Source organism: Talpa occidentalis, unplaced genomic scaffold, assembly GCF_014898055.3.
Source record: "Talpa occidentalis isolate TD23 unplaced genomic scaffold, MPIMG_talOcc4v2.1 talOcc4.4, whole genome shotgun sequence".
Taxonomy (NCBI): domain Eukaryota; kingdom Metazoa; phylum Chordata; class Mammalia; order Eulipotyphla; family Talpidae; genus Talpa; species Talpa occidentalis.
Window position 1 is genome coordinate 74379557 of NW_023604295.1, and position 22769 is coordinate 74402325.

The following is a 22769-nucleotide window of genomic DNA, read 5'->3' on the forward strand; positions in this document are numbered from 1 at the left end:
TTAGCCTCAGCCTTATCCTTAAATATCAGTTTCATTCCATTACATTTACCCAAATTGCATTTTGCTGGCTATTTACTGTGCTCCCTAGGAATACATAGTGACAGAAAGCATTTGCACATTCTTTGTTCCCTACAAATGATCTCTCCACCCTGCCTCCTCTTCAGTTCATACTGACAAAATTTGCTTTCTGTCCTTTAATAGTCACTTACTAAGCTACCCAAACTATGTCCTCTTTCCTCAATGATTTCAGAAACTGGTCCACATTTTCACTCTCTTCCTTGTTTCCTGCAAAGCTTATGACTACATGGTATAATCTGATTGTAACAGGGTGGTCCCCAGGAAAGGGGGAGGTTCCATTTTCCCTGCCCCACCTAAAAGGAGGGTGGAGCTGAGCACAGAGAGAAGAGCTGCAGAGGAGACTGAGGAAGGAAGGAGGTAGGATGGAAAACAAGAAGGAGACCTAAAGGAGGCGCATGGAGCCTAGAGACGCGTGAAGAAACTGTGCTTGCCTTTTGGTCGTGGACTGGGTGACAGAGATGTGGGTGAAAGACCGGTGGGGAGGTGACAATGGCGGTTTTTGTCTTGATTTTGATTTTGTTCTTTTCCTTCTGGGCTTGTCTGGTTGTTTCTGACCCTTTTCTGTGGGTCCCCACTGGAAGATACTTTAGACTTGTGACAGGTTTTGGGGCCTTGCTCTGGGCCAATCCCATTTTTTGGATGGACTTTTACCCACGAGGGGACGGGTAACTTTGGGTGCTTGATTTAGAAACTAGATTCTTTGCCTTTCCTGTATTGTTTCCTAGTTGTATTAAAGTTCCTTCCCATTAAAGTCTCATATGCTTTGTGTTGATGCGGCGGATGGCAGAACCCATTTAAAATAGGCAGGTTTGCGGGGTTTGGGCTGCCCCTCTCCCGCCCTGTTACATAATCATTTCACAGTACCTCAACCTTCTCACTTTAGTAATTTCTGCTAGCCACGAGCACATCCATATAACTCTTCAAGTTCATGAACACTGAAATTTTATAGTTTCTCATGTATGACATGGTCAATCTTTGTATCTGAACATGCTGACCTCAATATGACTACATTTAGAAAATAATTTTAGAGATCTTCTTAACATGCAGATTGTTCAAAGAGGACTTGAATTTTGCAATTGGAGACATTTATAGTTAGTATATTTGACTGCAGAGAACTTAACAGTTTGACACCAGTGGGACTTCAAAATTTTCTTCTTCTTCTGAATCCTTTCCCAACACCGTACCTAATAAACAAAAATTTATTTCCATGAGATGTAATTCAGTTCCCCACGTTTATCGACACCTTTTATTTATGAGATAAAGATCTAGGAAGTTGGGCCTCCCCTGGTGGCACAGGCAATTGAGCGCAGTGCTATGAAGCTGTTCATAGCCTCTGTAGCACGGGTTCGATCCCGGCAGACCGGAGAGATACCCACATGGCATGGCAGACCAATCCTGACTCTCCCGCTGCTCCCTCAGCAATGTATTTCAGTCAGTCTGCCTGTTCTGTTCCCCACTCTGTCTCTGGTGAATCCTCTCACTCTCCCTCCCATCAGGCCTGTACCCTGGTTCTTGAATAAATAAATCTTAAAAAAAAAAAAAAAGATCTAGGAAGTTGGCTTATATCAATGAGAAACACAGATAAAGCAACCTGCCATTTTGGCATTAACATTTCGTTTGAATTATCCTGCAGACCGCATCATATTTTGCCTTTTAGTCTACAGACTGTTTATAATTTTACGAGTTGCTGTGTTCTACGGGAACTTGGGATCACATAAATCCTGGCATTTTCTAGCTTAAACAACATTTCTAAGTGTCAGTTTCCTCTTCTAAGATAACAGCAAGTACCCTCATAGTCTTGTGGTCAGGTTAAACAAAGCAATGTTTAGAGTGTCTTGGATAGTGGCTGGCACATAGTCTGTACTCTGAAACTTTGTATCACTATTATTTTATTATAAAAACTATTATTATAGTTTTTATTAGTAGTACTGATATTTTAATAGGAATAAATACAGTAACAGTACAGTTTTAAAAATTAAAACTGTACAAAAAATTGTAGCTGTTTATATAGTATCTCCCTGATGGAGGACAAGAATAGATAAACTGGAGAGGAGGTGCCACAAGACTAGAAACCTGGCTCACACCAAGAGGTGGGGGTAGAAGGGATTAACATAGCCATTGACCCAGCTATAGAAAGCAAGATCCTTAGGCACCAAAGTCTAGATTACAAAACTTAAGTTCCAAGCAGGTATCAGACTGCCCTAGGGAGTGTCAGGAGCTCAGGCTCAAAGGTAAAGACATGGAGATTGAGCCCATTGTACTATCTCCTGGTCCCTTTTAGTCCCTTTCAGATTCTGCATAGTTATCCCAAATCAGCAACAAACTGCTCCCAAACAGAAGTCTCTATCAGTGCAGTCTCTGCCTGGCTCAGGGCAACAGTTCCTCTGCCCACCTGTGCCTATGCAGGTGCCTCTTTTCACCAACTCTCTCCCTCCGCAGGGCAGCAGCCTCCTGCCTGCACAGGGCAGCAGCCTCCTGCCTGCCCGTGCCCTGGACATACCAGGGCTTCTCTTCACTGACCTCCCTCAGTGGAGGCCACTCTCCTCAAGGCTGCCTGCCTGCAACCACGCAGGCCTCTCTCAGCAAACCTGTCTTTTTCAGGGCAACTGTTCCTGCCCACTTGTGTCTATGCAAGTGTCTTTTACTCTTCTGTCCCTTTTCTAATAAACCTGCTCTTTAAATATAACTACTGTCTCTGTCTCACGGGGAAACTCAGCTGGTAAACTCGCCACAAGCTGCTAAAAGAGGAGCTCTGGTGACACCTTACCCAGAGTGAGCCCAAGGACCCCGCACTTCAAACCCATTGACCAAAAAAACGACTTCATCCCTACTGAATAGTACACTCCCTGTAGTGGCTGACTGATTCTCTCTTCCTCTTTTTTTCTATCTCCTATCCACGCATAATTTCAAAAATGAGAACTATATGCATGGCATGACATTGGCATCCAAAAGATTTCTATATTGAATTTAATTTAGAAAGTGTGATTTTACCTTAATGACTTTCAAGTTTTAAATTGCTTTGCAAATTTTCCAAAATAATATTTTTAATACCTACCAATTCCTTAAAATAAACCTGGAAAGCAAATTATCAGATATTGTGAATCTAAATAATAATGGGCTTATAATTCACTCTCTTATTAAGAAAAATTATTGTTGACTTCCTGCTCACAATAGAGATTTACTTGTGCATTACAACTTATAATGCACATGAAAATTTCAGCAATGCTAATCGTAATGGAGTGTGGAGCATATTATTGTCAAGTTTTGGATTTTCCTTTATGGAGAGGCAAATCTGAGAGATGCACAACTTGGAGGTCATTTTGAGTTCATTTATTTCAAAAGGTTCAAATCATCCAGTTTGAGGCCAGCAAAGCCTAGTCTCCAACCTTTCCAAAGCCTAGATTTTCCATATTTGGTATGCTAATGACTAATCAAATCACAATCAGTATGCATTTTAAACCTCAATGCAAATACAGACTTTCATTTGGTAATGTAAATACATGAAAATAATTATGGAAATTTCCTTGGGTGAAGGGCAGCAAATAGTAATACAACTAATATGCTAGTTATTTTATTAGTCCTAAGTGCCTCAATCTGGCAAAAACTTTGCAAGGCTATCTGGCACCTACTGTCTTATTTTCATTCATCCGCTTCTGAAACACTTAGAAAAGAACATCATAAATGAGCCAACTTACTTTGACATCGTCCTTCACAGTTTAGCTATGATTTTTTAGATAACTTATGATAACTAGACAACTATATGGCTCAGCCTGTCTTCAACACCTTAGATCATTAATATGAGTATTTGGAGGTAACTTATATTTGGGTGATAAAGAATTATAGGAAGAATGAATGGGACTATACAGCAAAATGATGACGATGAGTTTTTTTTTTTAATTGGGAATTTTTCTTTTGAAAGTGCAAGATTTATTTTGCACCATTGACTTGTGACCATAGCCTGTCTCTGAAGGAATTAAGTTGACTGCTAAAGAAGGCAGTGTGTTATCTCTCTAAGAGCCATTTACTGCACTGTCTTGCACCTAGAATTAGAGGCAGGCAAGATAATCTTATCAATAGTTCAAAGCAAACCCATCTTCAGATTTCAAACTAAGAAAGAACAATAGGTATTGTAGAATGGTCTGCCATTGCCATGCGTTACTTCAAATTATTCCCATAAGTGTACAGGGTAGATCCCGAAAATTTCTCTCTCATTTTTGAATCTGTAGACAATCCTAATATTTTGCCTTATTAACTATATATAAAGAATTTGATGCTAATATTTGTAAAATAAATATGTAAATTACAAGTTTACAAAGTGTGTTAGTGGTAAATTGAGATTTGAATAAACTCTCTCATGCAAAGATTAATACCATTATGTTAAAAACACCAATTTAAAGGGATGTGATTTACCTGTATGTTCATTGTAGCACTATTTACCTGTATGTTCATTGTAGCATTTACCTGTATGTTCATTGTAGCACTATTCACATAGGTAGGAAACAGCCTAAGTGCCCAACACAGATGAATGGATTAGGAAGGTATACACAACGGGATGATCTCTTGCCATTTACATCAATGTAGATGGGGCTGGAAGTGATTATGGTAAGAGAAATAAGTCAGAAGGGGAAAGACAAATACCCATTTCACTTATATCTGAAATACAGAAAAACAAATCAAAGGCTGAGATGAAACCAAACCAATAACCAACCCTTGAAATCTGACAATAGGATTGAAGCTACCCAAAGCGGGGGAGTGGGATAGAGAGAACAGAGCAGGGAACAAAAAAAATGGACTGCAGTGGAGGACTACGTGGGTGTGGCGTGGTGATATAAACCGGAAGGGGGTGATCCTGTACCTCTAAATCATATGCAGCATTGTAAAACAATATTGCCTCAATAAAAAAATGATTAATATCATTCTGTACAAGATGCGAGGCGGAGATTAGCATATTCTGAGTACACACTATTATCTACTTGCTTGCTTGTAAATAGTATATCTATACAGAGCTATAGATATGATATATGACTTCTTATAACACAATGAGGGCTCATGAATTTAATAATATGCTTTTCCTGTAAAGAACAATATAATTCAGCTGATTGATTTTTCTCTGCTATATATTAAAGTTGTCATTGTTGCAAATTTAGATAGACACGTTTTCTTAGAATCTAAATATTAAGTTTCTATAAAAAGCTGTAAGTGGAAATGTAATAATCTTAATAAGTCTAGTTTTCTATTAGGAATGTGGAGAATGTTAAAAGGACATTAGTAAAGTGCTTTTCAGAGCAAAACAACCAAGGAGGATTTGCCAGGAATTAAGGCAACATGATGAAGCATAATACAGACAAAAATTACTGTAGTTTATTTATTACAAATAGCTCAGAATGGTTAATGAGGACTCCTATCTTGTTCTGATAAGTTTTAAATCATAGGCTCAGCTCCCCCAAATTCAGTCTAAACTCTGATTATTGCAAATGCATCTACCTTTATTATCACAGCTGCTGTTTTTTCTCCCACACTTTGAAATTGTTACAAACATGGAGAATTTACACTTGTCACAGAAATATCTGCTATGAAACACAGTATATATTTATTTCATTTTAAGAAATCATATAACTCTTGTGGATAGTTTGGTTATGTGGTGCATAAACTTCTCCATGACAGTAAACTTTGTGTCCTTGTGAAATGAACTAATTTATCCCAGATGCATTAAATCCACTGAGTGAAGTTTTCTGTGCAAGCATACAATCATTGCAAAGATGTGGACAGTTATTCCCGAGGAAATATTTACTTACCACAATATCAGGCTTTTTATTGTACCACCTGCATGTTTACTGGGATAAAATTCCATATTTAAGAGAAATATGCCCAAGCAACATAAGTCAGAAGCAATTAACCCTAAGTATTTTTTTAAAGGTGTAGCATCTCGTTAAACTCAGGCAATATCACGTGTTTCTGATTATGACTAAATTGTGTAACTTTCTGTAATCCTTCCACTCCACAGGATTTGGAAAATCCTATATATTGACAACAAATGGTGTTTATGATTTGGTAAAGTTTGTCTAGAAATTTATTGCTTTTTACCTCCTTTTACCAATCAGTATGAAACACTCAACCAGTCTATATACATTTTAGAATGAGTTTACCCATGTCACTTGTGTGCATCTTCAATTGGCAAGGCCAAAACAGAACAAATTTCCATAAATGTCAATGGAAGCTCTTCTCATCCACCAAATTATCTGGATTCTGTAAGACCTCAGAGTCTGATAAAAAATGTAGGGACCTTTAAACTTAGAACAACACTTTGGAAAAGGTGGAATTCACTCTAGATTGTTGTAGAAATTGAGGAAGGAAGAACTAGATATTGTTTGATTAGAAATGATCTCATTTGCCTCCCTTTTACTCATTGCATTTTTTTTCACTTAAAAAATATACCAACCATAACACTTGCAGCCTTTGTTAAAAAGGAAGATGATGAGCAAAGGAAAGATTAGAATTTTTTTGGTAAAAGCACTGGGTATTCTCTTTGACCTTGAACAAATCCCTAATCTTTGAAAGTGAATTTTAGCATATGTAAAGGATTAAACAAGTCTAAGCATGTGAAACATCTAGTTAGCACACTAGTTCAAGTAGATTTTTTTTTTAATTGTAAGAAGATTTCAGTAAACTGATTTCATATTGTAGTGTAGTAAAGATGCCTGGAGTATCAGCTTAAGTAGAATATTACTAAGGTATGTGCTGGAAAATACCTTTAGAACAAGTTTGCCCTTGGTGGGGGAAACAAAGAGCCTTGCTTTTTAGGAGGTTATTTTGTTAGACCTGAGGATTGTAAAATAAGTTCCTTGAAATCATGATGTAAATTATGTATAACAAAAATTGAATATTCAAGTGCTATTAAATTAATTACAGGAGTTTTTTTTTTTTTAACTGATGCAATAACTCTTATTAATTTTGCTCCTTGGAAAGAACATTAGCCAAAGGATTTTGAATACAAAGTAGACTGAAATAGTTGCTGAAAATGGCATTAAAATGAAGGGACAGAGATCAGGTTGCTTTGGAGCCTCTGGTCCAACATCAGTTTGGAGAATGTGTAATTAAATTTAAGGCCAGGTGTTCAGTATAAATTATCCAAGCCTAAGCCACTTTGATGGATCTTTTGTATTAAGGGCTTGAACCTATTTTTTTTTTTTTTTTTTGTGGGACCCTCGCTTGCCGCCGGGGAACAAACCAGTGCTACAGATGCTGCGGGCAGCCTCGCAGCGCAGCGCTCAACCTCTGTGCCACCAGGGGAGGCCCTTGAACCTATTCTTAACATTAGTCCTCTTTCAGTCTATAATGACCTCCCAGTCAGTGCCTGAGATGGTAAGAGCCCAGAAAAATTTCTCCAATTTTTATCACCTGCTAAATTGACACCAAACAATAAACAAATGAGGAGATGTGCACTTGCTGGAAAAAAAAAATTCTTCTCATGAGGGTTTGGGTAGCTGGTGATAGAAAAAGGCATATGTGCTTGGATACCAACATGGCTCATTATAGATGGAACCTTACTGAGCTGTGGTCTATAGGAGTATAGATGCAGAATTTAACACAGATGGTAACTTCTTTCTCCATTTATAACATTGGAAGATTCGCCAAATAACTTCATTAATAGTAAGATGTGGTCAGAAACACATGGTCTTGGCTGAAATAGAATTGATTGAGGATGCGATATTGAAATAGTTGTGACCATCTTAGGGAAGATTTTGAAGCAAAATATAATATTACAGTTTTTGATTTCCAGTGGATGCAAGGAACATGTATCTATCATTTCTCTTTAAAAGTTATACTTAAAAACCAAAATGAGATAGAACCCCACATTGTGAGGATGGCCCATATCTTAAAAAAGCAGAAACAACAAATGCTAGTGAGGATGTGGTGAAAAAGGAACCCTCTTATGTTGCTGATGGGAATGTAAACTGGCCCAGCCACTATGGAAATGTTTGTGGCATTGTCTCAAAACACTGAAAATGGACTTACCATATGACCCAGCAATTCCACTCCTAGGAATCTACTTCAAGGACACAGCAACACTAATCTGAGAATATCACTATTTATAATAACTAAAATATGGAAACAATCTAAATGCCCCCAAACAGATGAATGATTCAAGAAGATATGGTATATATACACAATGGATCAAAAACGATAGCCTCATGCCATTTGCAGTAACATGGATGAAACTGGGAGGGATTATGCCAAGTGAAATCAGTTAGAATGAAAAGGAGAAATATCTATGGTTTCACTTCCATGTGGAAGCAAAACAAAGAACCAGGACAAGGACAAAATTTGCAAGCTGACCATAGATCTGAGGCATACAGCGGGGGTGGGGGGGGTGGGGAGGGAGAGCAGTCAAAACAGGGGAGGGCTCAAAACAAAGGAGGGAAGAGCACAAGGGACTATGATGATGGATCATAGGTACAACGGGGACTATCTGTGAGGGGAGAATATTGTCTAAAAATGATTTTTTAAATAATAAATAATAAGTAATAAAAATCACATATAAATTATTTTGGTAATTAGAAAAAGAAAATATAAAAATAAATCCATTAAGTCAGGTTTGTGTCTAAGGACATTTTACCCCATCTCCTCAATTCATAGCTACAGAAAAGTCTGGTGATGTCAACAACAGTTCAGATAAAAGACTTGGCAAAAAGGTGAAGATGACTTCTTTAAAAATTGCTTGGCAACAAGAATAGTTTGTTATTTTGCATACTGGCTTATCCATCCAACCATCCATCCATCCATCCATCCATCCATCCATCCATCCATCCATCCATCCATATATTTATGTGTTGAGTAAGTGAGTGAGTAGGATGCCGATGGGACCTTTGTTAAAATATAGCTCATTGGAAAACAAAATCACACTGCTGTCCACATTGCTGGACCAGAAGTTGGGTCCACTGAGCATGTATTTGGTTAGCATTTCAGCCACTGAAAAACATTTATATAGAATTAAACAAATTCTTACATTTTTTATGTTGCAATAACTTTAGATGTAAAGAAATGTTACACAACTAATACAGACCACTTACCTATGCCCCTCACCATGCCTTCCATAATATTTAAAACTTACTTTTGATGTATAATCATCATAACTCGGGATTTAACATTGGTACAGCACTATGAACTAAACTGCTAGTCATTTGTGTTTCATTAGTTATTTCACTATTAACCTGTGTGTCAGAAAAAAAGCTGGTATTCCACACTGCATTTTGTTGTGTGCCTACTTGGCTTCTTCCCATAGTGACAGCTCTTGAGTCTTGTCTTTCCTGATCTTGCTACTGTAAAGAAGTGCTGATGAGTTAGTTATTTTGACACGTGTCCCTCAATTTGGTTTCTCTGATATTTATTCATGATTAGATTGAGATTACACATTTTGGCAAGACTGCCATGCAAATGTTACTATATCTTTATTGGTTTATCATATTGGGGTACATTATACTGAGAATTCTTAAAATAGATGATGTTAATTTTGATTTCTTATTTATAGTAGTACCTGTTGGTTTCTCCACGTAAAATTACTAGTTTTCACTTTGTAATTCACTCTGAGAAACACTTTGCGACTATACAAATATTTGTTTTTCCCTCAAATTTTAGTCGCCTGACTTTAGTATATATTGGTGGTTTTTCTTCTGCAACAAATAGTGCTACAGTGTTTATGATGAGTTTCTATTTTCTTCATTCTTTCTACATTTGTGAAAAAATGAATTCATCTCTAATAAAGAATTTTTCATTCACCTCAATTCACTTATTTGAATTATTTGTAGTGGTCTAGACTTATGAATATTGTGGGAAGCTGAAAATGGCCTCCAAAAATATATCCACATACTAATCCCTGAAACTTGGGGATGCTGCTTTATTCAGTCAAAATGTGACTACATGGAAGGTTTTTATTTTGATGTTCTGGGTTATCTGGTTTGTCCTAAATGCAATCACATGCATTTTTATAAGAGAGAGAGATTTTCCTGCTTTCCACCTCTTTAACCATTCACTGCCAACAGATTAAAAATTTCTTAAGTTTCTGTTTATAGTTCTTTCTATATTTATTTTGCAAGAATAAGAAAATAACTGTAGGTTCTTACATCTCCCTCTTGCTTGCTTAAAGGGTATATTAGGGATCTGAACCCAGCAGAAGTGTGAGGACCTTCCCACACCAAAGAAAAATGCACAAACGCTACAGTGTATTCAATAATTCAACTCAATTTTGACACTACCCACACTATTTAGCATCATGATCCATAGGATAAGGATTTAGTCTCCCAATGCTCTCTGCAAGTAACATCAAAACATAAGAGTTGTGCCCCCCCCCAAAAAAATTAAGTATCTGTTATACAATATGGTGACATCATTGCAAGAGGAGTATCCTATCCTTCCAGTACACATGCAACAATGTAAGCCATTGTCATCTGAATTTAAAAAAAAAATAAACAACAAAAACATTTTTAAAAGTCTGTAAAATGAGTGTAATAATTTAATAATGACTCACTATACTACTCAGTGTGTGATGATGGTGTAATTCATTATCCTCTGACTGTTCATTAAATGAATTCTTTGTGGATTAGTACACATAATACATAATACAGAAAAGTATGCAGATCATAGAGAATGGTCAGATTGAGTCATCTTGCTGGTATTATCAGTTTCACTGGTTTTGTTGGAATCTATATTTTGGAAGCTAAAGCTCAAAGTATTAAATTGTAACTATGGTAATATAAAGCATATATTCATTTTTTAACTACTATAATGTAACACAACAATACCTAAGAAATACATTTGGTAGCTGTCTGGGACTAGATTACAATTTTTTAAAATTTATTTCCTTTTCCATTAAAAATGTCTAAGTTTGGAAATAATTGATTAATCAGATAAGAAAAGGACCTTGATTGTGTAGATAAATTGTCACTCTAATCCTGTTTCTTTTGTAGCACATGGAACACACTGGTATGGTAATATGGAAAAAGAAGAAAGCATTCATCTCAGAGAGCAAATATAGCACAGGAGCAACTTGGGATTAAAAGAAACACAAATCAAGTGAGAAGCCCCGTGAGAGGGAAATGTAGCGTGATACTGGGAAGTCAGCAGACTGTGTTCAGCAGTATGAAACATTCCACTTGGTATTCTCAGAATTTATCATGAAAAATGTAAGTGATCTGAGGGTGTTTTTACTGTGGATAGCAGACTCTAGAAAAATGTTTATTATTGAGACTGTTATAGAAGAAATAAAACTGATAGAGCCAGGAGAAAAGGTTTATAATAGCTTACTCAAATGGTGAAACAACAGTTATTGAATCAAGGAGAATTTGGAACATATGACCAGTTATTAACTGCTAATAACTAAGATTCAGTTACTATAAAATCATGAACCATAAAATAACTTCAAAAATTTCCATACACATACCCTAAAGCTTAAAACAAATATAAATATATTGCTTGAATCCCCTCATCCAGTAAACAAAATATAATGAAGTATTAACTTGATATTTGATTTCTCTTAAAAGCAATCTATTAAAATATCCTGTTGACTATATTCTTCATGTGTGGTGTCATATACATATATATATATATATATACACGCACATACATATGTATATTACATATAGTAGAATTTCATTAAACACTTTGATATGAGAATGGAAAAAGATTGAAATAATTAGTAAGTGGTAGTCATAAGAACAATGCAAAAACTTCCTTTTCTTTCAAATATTTCAAAATAAAAAATATTCTCTTAAAATTCCTATTCAGTTCAGTTTTCCACAAAATTACAGGTTCTAGATAATAAATATAGACATGTGTAAGAATTTTTAGATCTTATAGAACTTGATTTTTTCATCAGTTTATTTCTTTCTATGATTAATATACTACATGTTATACAAAAAATACAATTTGTGGCCAAAAGTAGAAAGGGAAATGAACTCAGTGTTGTGTAAAGTAACCTGGAAATCAGTTTCAGAGTAGAGAGAAATAAATCTTTACTACATAAACCATGTTATAGATTATACACAAGATAATTAAACAGTATTGTATCAATACATAAAGAAGAAAAAGGGAATGAAAATAATTTTTGACTTTTCTAGCATTTAGAGAATCATTAATTGAAAACTTTTGCTAAAACATATATGAAGAGGAATAAACCTGTCTCTCTGAAAAATATAGGGTTGTAAACCAAAATTTCCTCAATACAAATATAATACAGTAAAATAAGAAAAATAGGGGGCCTCCTTGGTGGTGCAAGGGGTTAAGCACCGCACTATGAAGCAAATCTGCAGCCTCTGCAGCATGAATTCAATCGCCAGCCAGCCAGGGAGCAATCCACATGACAAAGCAGACCTCTCCTGTCTTGCCCACTGCTCTGCTCAACAGTGTATTTGAGTCAGTCTGTCTGTTCTGTTCCCAGCTCTGTCTCTGGTGAGTCCTCTCACTCCCTCACCCCCATCTCTGGCCTGTACTCCAGCTCTTGTATGCATAAATAAATATTTTAAAAAATATGAAAAATATAACAGTAATTACTAAGTCAAAATTTTGGAACAAAATAAACAGTCTGGAATAAATTCACCAAAAAAAGAGTTTCAGCTGTTTTCAATTTGATCCAGTAAGAACAAGTTTGAACCAGTTGGAACTGATTTCAGCTGTTTTGAACCCGTTTGAGCTGGTGAGTAATGGTTTTAGTCTTTGGAGCCAGTTATAGCCAGTTTCAGCTGGTTATGTCTGGTTGGAAGCGGTTTGAGCCATTGGCTCTGGTTTGAGCCAGTGAGAACCAGTTTCAGCCGGTTTGAAGCATTGTGCCAATGTCAGTTGTTTTCAGTTTCAGTCAGTTGGTTTCAGTTTCAATGTATTTCAATGTGCTTCAAGTGAGAACCGGTTATAGCCACTTTGAGCTGGTCAGAAACACTGTCACTTGGTTTCAGTGTTTTTCCAGTTGATTTTTATAATAAATGATTTCACCTGTTTTCAGTTTGAACCCATTAGAGTTGGTTGGAACCAGTCAGAACTGGCTTGAGCCAGTCAGAACTGATAGGAGTTGGTCAGAACCAGTTTTAGCCAGTTGGAACGGGTTTGAGCAGGCCAGAACCTGTTTGAGCCAGATGGAATTCATTTGAGCCGATCCAAACCATTTTCAGATGGTTTGAAGCATCGAAGCTATTGTCAGTTGGTTTTAGTTTCAATGTGTTTGAACACGTGAGTCCAGTTACAGTCATTTTGAGACAGTTGGAGCCCATGGGTCACTTGGTTTCAGTGTTTTTCCTATCAGTTGATTTTTAAAAGAAACAGTTTCATCTGGATTTGGTTTGGACTGATTAGAGCTGGTTGGAAGTAGTCAGAACCAGTCTGAGCCAGCCAGAACTGGTTAGAGCCCGTTGGAGCTGGTTTAAGCCAGTTGGAACCGATCAGAACCGGTTTGAACCGGTTGGAACTGTCAGAACTTGTTTGAGCCAGTCGGAACTAGCTTGAGCTGATCAGAAACAGTATGAGCTGCTTGGAACTCGTTTGAGTCGGTCAGAACTGGTTTCACATGGTTTTAGGCATTGGACCTAGTGTCAGTTGGTTTCAGTTTCAATGTGTTTGAACAAGTGAGATACGGTTACAGTCATTTTGAGACCGTTGGAGCCTGAGTCACTTGGTTTCAGTGTTTTTCCTTTCAGTTGATTTTTATTTATTATTTATTTATTTATTTATTTATTTATTTATTTTTTTTGTGGGACCCTCGCTGGCGTCCGGGGAAGGAACCAGCGCTGCAGAGGCTGCAGGCAGTCTCACAGCCCAGCGCTCAACCACTGCGCCACCGGGGAGGGCCTCAGTTGATTTTTAAAAGAAACAGTTTCATTTGGTTTTGGTTTGGACCAATTAGAGCCGGTTGGAACCAGTCAGAACTGGTTTGAGCCAGTTAGAACCAGTTGGTTGGAATGATTAGGCCAGTCAGAGCCAGTTGGAACTGGTTGTAACTATTTTGAGCCAGCAGGGACCAGTTTGAGCCAGTTGGAAATGGTTTAAACCGGTCGGAATGCGTTTCAGGCAGTCTTAACCAGTTTTCATATGGTTTGAGGCTGTGGACCTAGTGTCAATTGGTTTCACTTTCAATGTGTTTGAACAAGTGAGAACTGTTTACAGTCATTTTGAGACAGTTGGGGCCTGGGTCACTTGGTTTCAGTGTTTTTCTTTCAGTTGCTTTGAAAAGAAACGGTTTCAGACATTATCAGTTTGAATTGGTCAGAACCACTTTTAGCCAGTTGGAACCAGTCTGAACCTGTTGGAACCAGATTCAGCTGGGTCAAACCGGTCAGAACCACTTTCAGCCAGATTGAAGCATCAGAGCCAGTGTCACTTGGTTTCGGTTTCAGTTGGTTTCAGTCTTAATGTGTTTTAAGAAGTCAGAAATGGTTACGGTCATTTTGAGACATTGGAGCATGTCACTTGGTTTCAGTAGTTATCCTTTCAGTTGCTTTAAAAAGAAATGGTTTCAGCCATTTTCTGTTTGAACTGGTCAGAGCGGGTTTCAGCTGGTTGGAATAGGTCAGAAACAGTTTCAGTAGGTTAGTGCCGGTTGGAACTGGTTTGAAACTGTCAGGATCAGTTTTAGCTGGCTACAGTTGGTTGGAACCAGTTTGAACCAGTCCTAAACAGATTCATCCAGTTTAAAACTGGTTTGGACTGTTTTGAGATAGTAACAACCAGTTGGAGCCAGTAGAGACTGTGTCAGTGCCAATTGAGGCATCACAGCCAGTGTCAGTTGGTTTCAGTTTCAATGTTTGAACAAGTCATAATGGTTACAGCCATTTTGAGACAGTTGGAACCAGTGTCACTTGGTTTCAGTGTTTATCTTTTCAGTAGCTTTGAAAAGAAACGGTTTCAGCAGTTTTCTGTTTGACCCAGTCAGAACCAGTTTCAGCCTGTTTGAAGCATCAGAGTCAGTGTAAGTTGGTTTCAGTTTCAGTTTCAATTAGTTTCAATTGCAATGTGTTTGAACAAGTCAGAAGTGGTTATGACCATTTTGATACTGTCAAAGCCAGTTCACTCGATTTCAGTGTTTTTGCTTTCATTTGCTTGGAAAAGAAATGGTTTCAGTCATTTTGAATAAGTCCAAGTCACTTTCAGCCAGTTTGAACCAGTTGGAACAGGCTTCAACTGATCTGAACTGGTCTGAACCAGTTTGAACTGGATCTAACCTGTTATAACAGGTTTGAGCTGTTTGGAACTAGTTTCAGGTGGTCTAAACTGGTTTCAGTCTGTTTGATGCAGTCAGTTGATTTCTCGTTCATTTTCAGTTTGTTTTAGTTTTTAAATTTCATTGTTTATTATTAGGTCATATTTCTTTTAATGCCACCTGTCAAGAGCTTATCCATCATTAAAACATAGTTTAAATGTCACTTACTTTGAGACATTAACCATCCCCCTCCAAGCAAACCATGAATATTGTTCTTTCTTTGTGCTTGTTAGCAAGATCGCTGTAAGTATAAAATGTTATTTTTCATCTTTTTTCCCCAGGATCAAGCACAATACATGTTACATGGTAATCAAATATGCCTGGCTTAAGATCTCATAAAAATAGAAAGTATAATGGTAGTTGCCAAGGACCACATGGTGAAGAAATGGGAAAATGTTGTTCAAAGGGTATAGATCTCCAGTTTTAAGATAAGTAAATTCTGGAGAATCATGATGACTATAGTTAATAATATTTATTATATACTTTAAATTTGCTGGAGTAAATCCGAAGTGTTTTCATTACCAAACAATAGTAATTAGTGAGGTGATAGAGGTGTTAATTAATCTTATTGTAGTAATCATTGATCAATATATATGTCAAAATATCATGTTGTATACCTTAAACTTATTCAGTTATATGTTAATTGTATTTCAATAAAGCTGGAAAAAGAAAATAGGGAAAAAACAAGATATAACTGGTTTGCAATGACTAACAGTAAGATATGGAAAATTGCTAGAAAAAAATTACAAATTGAAGGCAGAGTTCATAGAAAGCAGATTTAAAACAAATAAACAAATTAAAAAACCCTTCTTTTTAAGTGGTAGACATTGCTGCATGTACTTCATGTTAAATATGACAAGTATTTGTTAAAAATTTGGTTTATTATCTATTATATATTATGAAATCTGTTAGTAAAGTTGAGTGTGTCTTTTAATATTGTCAAAGCTGTAGACAGACCTGGCAAAGACAAAATGCATGAAGGATATTTACTGGGAAAATAAGTACTGAAATCCACAGAAAATTGGTGGTGGTGGGCTAAATGTGGTTACTGGCTTAACTGCTGTAACTTTCTCCACAACTTGCCAGAAATCCAGAATCCCAGGCAATACTCTTGACCTACTGAATCAGAACTTGCATTACAGCAAAATTACAGGGTGATTCATTTGTCCATTTAAAACACTTAGATAAAGATACCGAGCCTTTTTTCGAAGGATCCTGTAATAATTCTACAGTTATGGTTTACGTCCTAATGGAGGAAGCAAAAATGCAACCCTATTTGTCTGTCTCACTAAACCACCTTAATGCAGTGAGGAGAATGACAAATCCTTGAGTCTAATTCAACCAGGGTTATTGGCTTTTAATGGATGATCAGAATGTCAAATAAATTTGAGGGATTTTTTAAGTTTTTAAGTGACCATTTATCTGAATGTCAGTAGTTGTTTAATTCTTCAGAGTTTTCAAACTTCAAAGATTCACTTGTGCATTTTATTCAATTCATGTGTTAATGTTCACTTTGGACATCTCACCTGGGGAAGCCATGTGAAAGAACTTTCTTTATCAGGACCAGTCAACTTCCAAAAAGTAATGAAGCTAGAACAGTGGTGATTTATTGGTAGTTATTTGTAGTGGACTGAGAAAAAGGATGTTGGCTTGTTGCTTTTCATGTAAAGAGAAAAATTCCTCGGGCGGGAGTTTCTACGATGTTACTGAATGCCTCCATAACAAGCATCAAGGAGTTAGTTTTCAAAATTTATGACAAATTTTATAGCGTGTTATCCACTAGATGTGAACCACATGATTGTCAATGAACATTATTTTTCATATAAAAGGAGTTTTTAAATTAATTTTTAACTGAGGTAATATTTGGATACCCCCATCAGGTATCACTGCACAATGCACCGACCAGCAACTCACCCATATTCCATCTCCACGGATCATTGTGTTTCCTTTCCTCTTAGTTCTGTCCCCTCCCCATTGGTGCTTCAGTTCTATAGTCAGCAATCAAGAGTTAGATTTCAGCTTGTGTTTATCTATTAATTTAGTTACTTTACATGCTACATATTATTGACACCATCTGGCATGTGGCTGTCTCTAAAAGGATAGTCTTATGTCTTGAAGAACAACTTAGAAGAGGGACTGACATTCACCTTATCCTCTGTTATATATCATAAGCATATAAGTCAACAGATTTCTTTTTTCCTGAGGTTTCCTTATGTCAAGGTCAAAAATATAGAAAGGAAAAAACTGTATTCCTCTTCTCTTTTTGATCTGATAAAAGCCCACAAATGAAATTAATATTGATTTACACTAAGACAGATGTTTTAGGTGGGTATATGTGTTCATAGTAGGTCTGTTATTGATGGCATCACTAGAAAGTAGAATCATGATTCAGTCATAGAAAAAAGAAAGAATTTAATTTGTAAGACTTCAGGCCATAACTAGAACAAATTGTTTTTTCAACGATAATTCAAACAACACAAACAATCAGTATGACTGTTGGAATCATTTACCTGTTTTTTTTTTTTTTTCAAATTCTAGATATTGCTTATATCTATAGCCACCTGCAGTGAGTAGAATAATGGTCCTTTGAAAGTTGCACATCCAAATTCTTGAAAATTGTAAATATGTTAGTTTAATTTACATGGCAAGGATGAATTAAGCTTGCAGTTGGAATTAAGGCTGCTAATAAAACAGACAGATTGGCCTGAATTGTGTGGGTAAGCCCACTATAATCACAAGGATCCTTAAAAGTGGGGGTGGGTGGTAGAATTGAGAACCAGAGAGAGAGCAGCATGAAAAATGACTCAGCTGACATTGCTAGCTTTGAAGATAGAGGAAGGGGGTGGTCTTTAGAAGTTGCAATGATAAGATAATGGGTTCTGCCCTAGTGCCCCAGAAAGAAATACACCAACAGATACCTCAATCTTAGTCCTGGGAGGTATTTTGAACTTCTGATATTCAGAAGTGGAAAATAATAAATATGTGCTGTTTAAGCTGCTAAATTTCTCAAGTGTCCATAGCAGCAATATAAAACTAGTACACCCCCTTGTTATGACTTTTACTTCTCCCACTGTAACTTCAAAATAATAGCTACTGAGTAGCATATATTGAGTACCTACTCGAAACCCCAAATCTATTATTTTGATTTTCACAAATAAAAAAAAAAATTAAATTTTTAACAAGGATATTAACCCTTACATAGATAACATCATCAAGTGATGGTTAATGAAAATTTAAACATAGGTATTTCTGATTTATTTCCAAGTCTCAACATTTTCTACAATAGACACTGTCTCTTAGATAGTAAGTATAATCTTGCTAGAGATGAAGTACTTAAATCACTAAGTCATGACTATAAAAGAACTGTGTTGCTATGTGTTATTCTTCAGAAACAATCCATAAATTTTGTAATTAAATACATTAGTTATTATAGAATACAGTAACAAAAACCTGAGTAAAATAGAAAATAAGTAAATGTGCACCTGTCCTTTTATGGAAACCCTTAGGATTTTTTACATGAATTATTACTAGCGCTGCTCTCAAACAGTTGTTCTAAGTTTATAATAAATGACCAGAAAGGTCAAATTTGTGGGTCAAATGCTATTTTGCAAATTCATAAGTACTTCTTCCACAAGAAATAGAAATATTCTTTCCTAACTAATAGAGCTATGAATGCATTTCCTTAGGAGAGATCTACTGCTATGATTATGGTGGAATAATCATTATCACCGTTCGTTCTTTATCAGCACAGTATCCCCTCAAGCATTGTTATGTCTGCACTTGTACAAAGTATTTTTTAGTCCTCTTTTGTCTCCTGGTGGCCTCATTATCTGGTACAAAACTGAAAATCTCATTTTACAGTCTGTGATGTCGCTCTCTATTTTCCCTTTATGGCTTCTTGTTCTTTTGCTGGGAAGGTGGGGGCGGTGGGGGGGCTTGCTAAGGGAAAGATACCAGGACAGTATTATTTCTGCTGGAAATAGTACAGATAACTTCGATGAAAAGTCAAGCACTCTTGTTTCCAACATCACTATTTTCCGATAGCTGATTCAATAGCTCAGCAGGCACTTTCAGTGCCATCTTGCCAGGTATGCGATTTTCACTTGATATGTAATTCGGATCTTGGCCTCTCACTTCCCTAGCTGTCAGAATACCGGCCTCTAAGAGCAGCAGATCGCTCAGATCCTAGAGGGAAAGAATTGACTCCCATTCTTCAACACACCATTAAGGAAGGAATCCCATCTGCTAAACTCCGGAGTTTCTATGTTCCGATATGACGGAGGATGGCAAGACATTAGAGTTGTGGCAAAATTAATGAGGATTTAGTGAGGAAAACAAGTGTTATGGTGATGATTTGGAGCTAACGAGAAATATTTTCTTCTGTTTTAGAAATAATACTTTCAAAGGAATTGAAATTTTAATAAAAATAAATTCTTATTCTCTAATAGGCAGACTTAAAAATGTTTATGGTGGATAAATATTTTCTACTTCTTTTCTGGCAAAAGAAACATTCTATAAATTTTTTTTTCAATATGTTTTATTTCAAGACTCCCTCTTTGCTTGACTCTGGAAGGCTAAAAATTATTATTCAAACATGAATGTTTTATAACTGGGATATATTTTAAAATATATACAAATTTTTTGAAAGTCTGTTAGTCTCAGGGAAGAGCTGAAAAATTTTAAACGTGTTTACATGGTACTCAAGGAACAGAATAAATTTTTGCTGCCATGTAAAGACAAAAGTAATTATTATAATTCATGATGTGTTAATATTTGGTTTGGGTACGATAATACCCAAATCCTTCCTTTCCTAAGATGTTAGCTATATTCGAAAACTTTCAAGATATTTTGGAAGACATACAAATTCCTCTAGTCACCGTTGCTTGAGTTTATTTGGAAATGAAGAACAAACTTGTACAAGGTTACAGAACACTCTCATATCTTAAATTTACTCAGAGTATGTTTTGAGAGCAACAGTTAAATCATTGTATTTTAGTATTGACTCTACCCATATTGCAGTAATTTGCTTTCCATTTGGCTTGCCAAATCAGAATTTACACATGCAAGCTGTAAGAAAAATGAAAAAGTAAAAGAGAAAGATGAAACTAAAGCAGTATCTGTTCTGCTGCTCACCCACAAACACTTCTAAATCTCCCAGGACAAATACCTTTGAATCAGATAATAAGTCCCACAGCTGTGTACTATTTTGTTCACATTCTGCTTGGAAATCACTACTACATTGCCACTGTCTGCTTGGAAATTCATCATTATATTCTTGTGCCATTTATACTTCCTGTTTTCATAATAGGAGCTTTCATTTTTACTTAAGCTGCTTTGCACTATTGATTTGAATTGTGATAATCTACCTTCTTTTAATCGAGTTCGCTATTACATGTTGCAGTGATATTTACAGTTTCTCCCAAGGAACCCTTACACCCTTACCTCCTCTTCCAGGTTTTGAAGTCCTTCAGTGTTGCCCAGACTCAAGGAATCTCTATATTCAGACCCCTTAAATCTGGTGAGGAAGAACAATGTACTGAAAACTCATGATGACGTCTTCATTTTGCCTTAATGACTCAGTGAGTAAGTAAATTGGAAAATAATGCTTCTAAAGTACTGTTGCTAGGAGATTGTTTAATGGTGCAACACAGGAAAGATTCTATGTTCAGGTTAATCCCCAAAATGTAAATGGCTCTTTCTGTCAAAGACACCAGCATAAAACAACATCATTCCTGCGGCAAAGGATAGACAGATTGTACAAAGAACAATCTCAGTGTAAAGAGAACTCAGATTTGAAAAGGAGAAGTCATTCCTGAAATAAGAAGGCAGGCAGGAGCAGGTATTTTCACACACCCAAAGAAGGACAAAATTACTGTGGTTTAAGTTCTTGAAATGCAGGTTAAGAATTAGGCATGAGAGCCCTGAAAAGAAGAATTACCATTCAAGAACTAGGTTTGAGGCAACAAAGAGGAATATATAGTTATTAGAAGGAAATGTTAGATGCAGATTCTTTTATCTGATTGGTAAAGTATTCCACTACTTTTCTATGAGGTCACCACATTTTTATTCCAGAATTCCACAGTTCATCCTTGCTTGGTTTTATGCTGTATATAATTATGCTCAATTTTTTTGTACAGTATAATTCACACTCTAGAATGTTGGATTCAATCATTTTCAACTAATCCTTTTTATGTCACCATGAAGTTGCATTAAAAAAAATAGTCTTTTTTAATTTTTAAGTGAAATTATTTTTATTGAGAAGGTAATAGTGGTCCCTAGAACTGTACGTATTTTAGGAGCATAGATACACACCTCTGTAAATATTTCTGATCACATTACATCCACCACCAAGGCTCCAAAACATCCATATTCGTACATTTGGTCCCCTTCCTCCTTTGCTTCTCTCTCTCCACCACTTCCCTCTGGTAGCCTCAATTCTGCATTTAACAGTTCGAGAGTTTGTAATGGTGCCTGCCTATTGGAATCCCTTCTAGAAGCTCACAGAACAGATTCCAGCATTTACTGTTTATTGTTGGAGTGATGGAGAATGATACCAAGGAGCAGACAGGTAAGTGGCATTCTTAAAGGAAAGCTGCTTTTTTAAAAAGCTTTGTTTTCTCTGTGTCTAGAATAAACTGAGAAGGGAGTGATGTGCTTTGCTGCATTCAACATCTGCTCTGCATCATCTTTATGCAACAGTAACCAAGCAAGACCAAGATGAGAATTCTGTGATGGGAGTTTCTATAAACCTTGTAGAACAGCATGGTTAGAAAGAGCTTGGCCTCTGGAGTGAGACTGCCTGCACTGAAATATTGGATTTACTTGCTTTTTTTTTTTTAATTAGCGAGGATAACTTGCAGCTACTTTTGTTTAGAGGCCGCCCATCTGTCCATTTTCTCCACAGCTACCATCTTCCTAGAAATACCTCTATTTTTTTTTTTCAAGATTTATTTATTTAGGCATACAAGAGCTGGGGTACAGGCCAGAGAGGTAGGGGGGTGGGTGATAGGATGCACCAGAGACAGAGTGGGGAACAGAACAGGCAGATTGACTGAAACACACTGCTGAGGGGAGCAGCGGGTGAGACAGGAGAGGTCTGCTGTGCCATGTGGGTAGCAACCTGTCTGGCCAGGGATCAAAACCATGCTACAGTGGCTGCAGGTAGTTTCATAATGCAGTGCTTAACCCCTTACACCACCAGGGAAGCTCCCAACCCTCTATTTATTTTTGATAAAAGATTATTTATTGTTATTAGTTCTTTGGCCAAAGAGAATATATATCATGATGATTTTTTTATAGAAATATTTTAGGGTTGGGGATAGAGACTGGTAAGTAGAAAGTTTTAATGATGTTGAGAGTTTTTATGTCATAAATTATGAGTGTGTATGTGTGTGTGCTGCACTGCTTTTGAAAGATTAAGAATCTTGGAGCTTCAACTGACTGGAAGGAGGGA

General features: G+C 36.5%; 1 long non-coding RNA gene across 2 annotated transcripts; it reads right to left on the minus strand.

Annotated features, from left to right (window-relative positions):
* Positions 1-948: 948 nt before the first annotated feature.
* On the minus strand, positions 949-21333 carry LOC129146751 (uncharacterized). 2 transcript variants are annotated; one of them, XR_008553916.1, is made up of 4 exons: positions 20759-21333; positions 17231-17304; positions 4540-4665; positions 949-1262 (listed from the first exon to the last, which is right to left on the minus strand). It is a non-coding gene; the product is annotated as an uncharacterized LOC129146751 (long non-coding RNA). The 2 variants fall into 2 exon arrangements; XR_008553917.1 differs by lacking the exon at positions 17231-17304.
* Positions 21334-22769: the final 1436 nt, after the last annotated feature.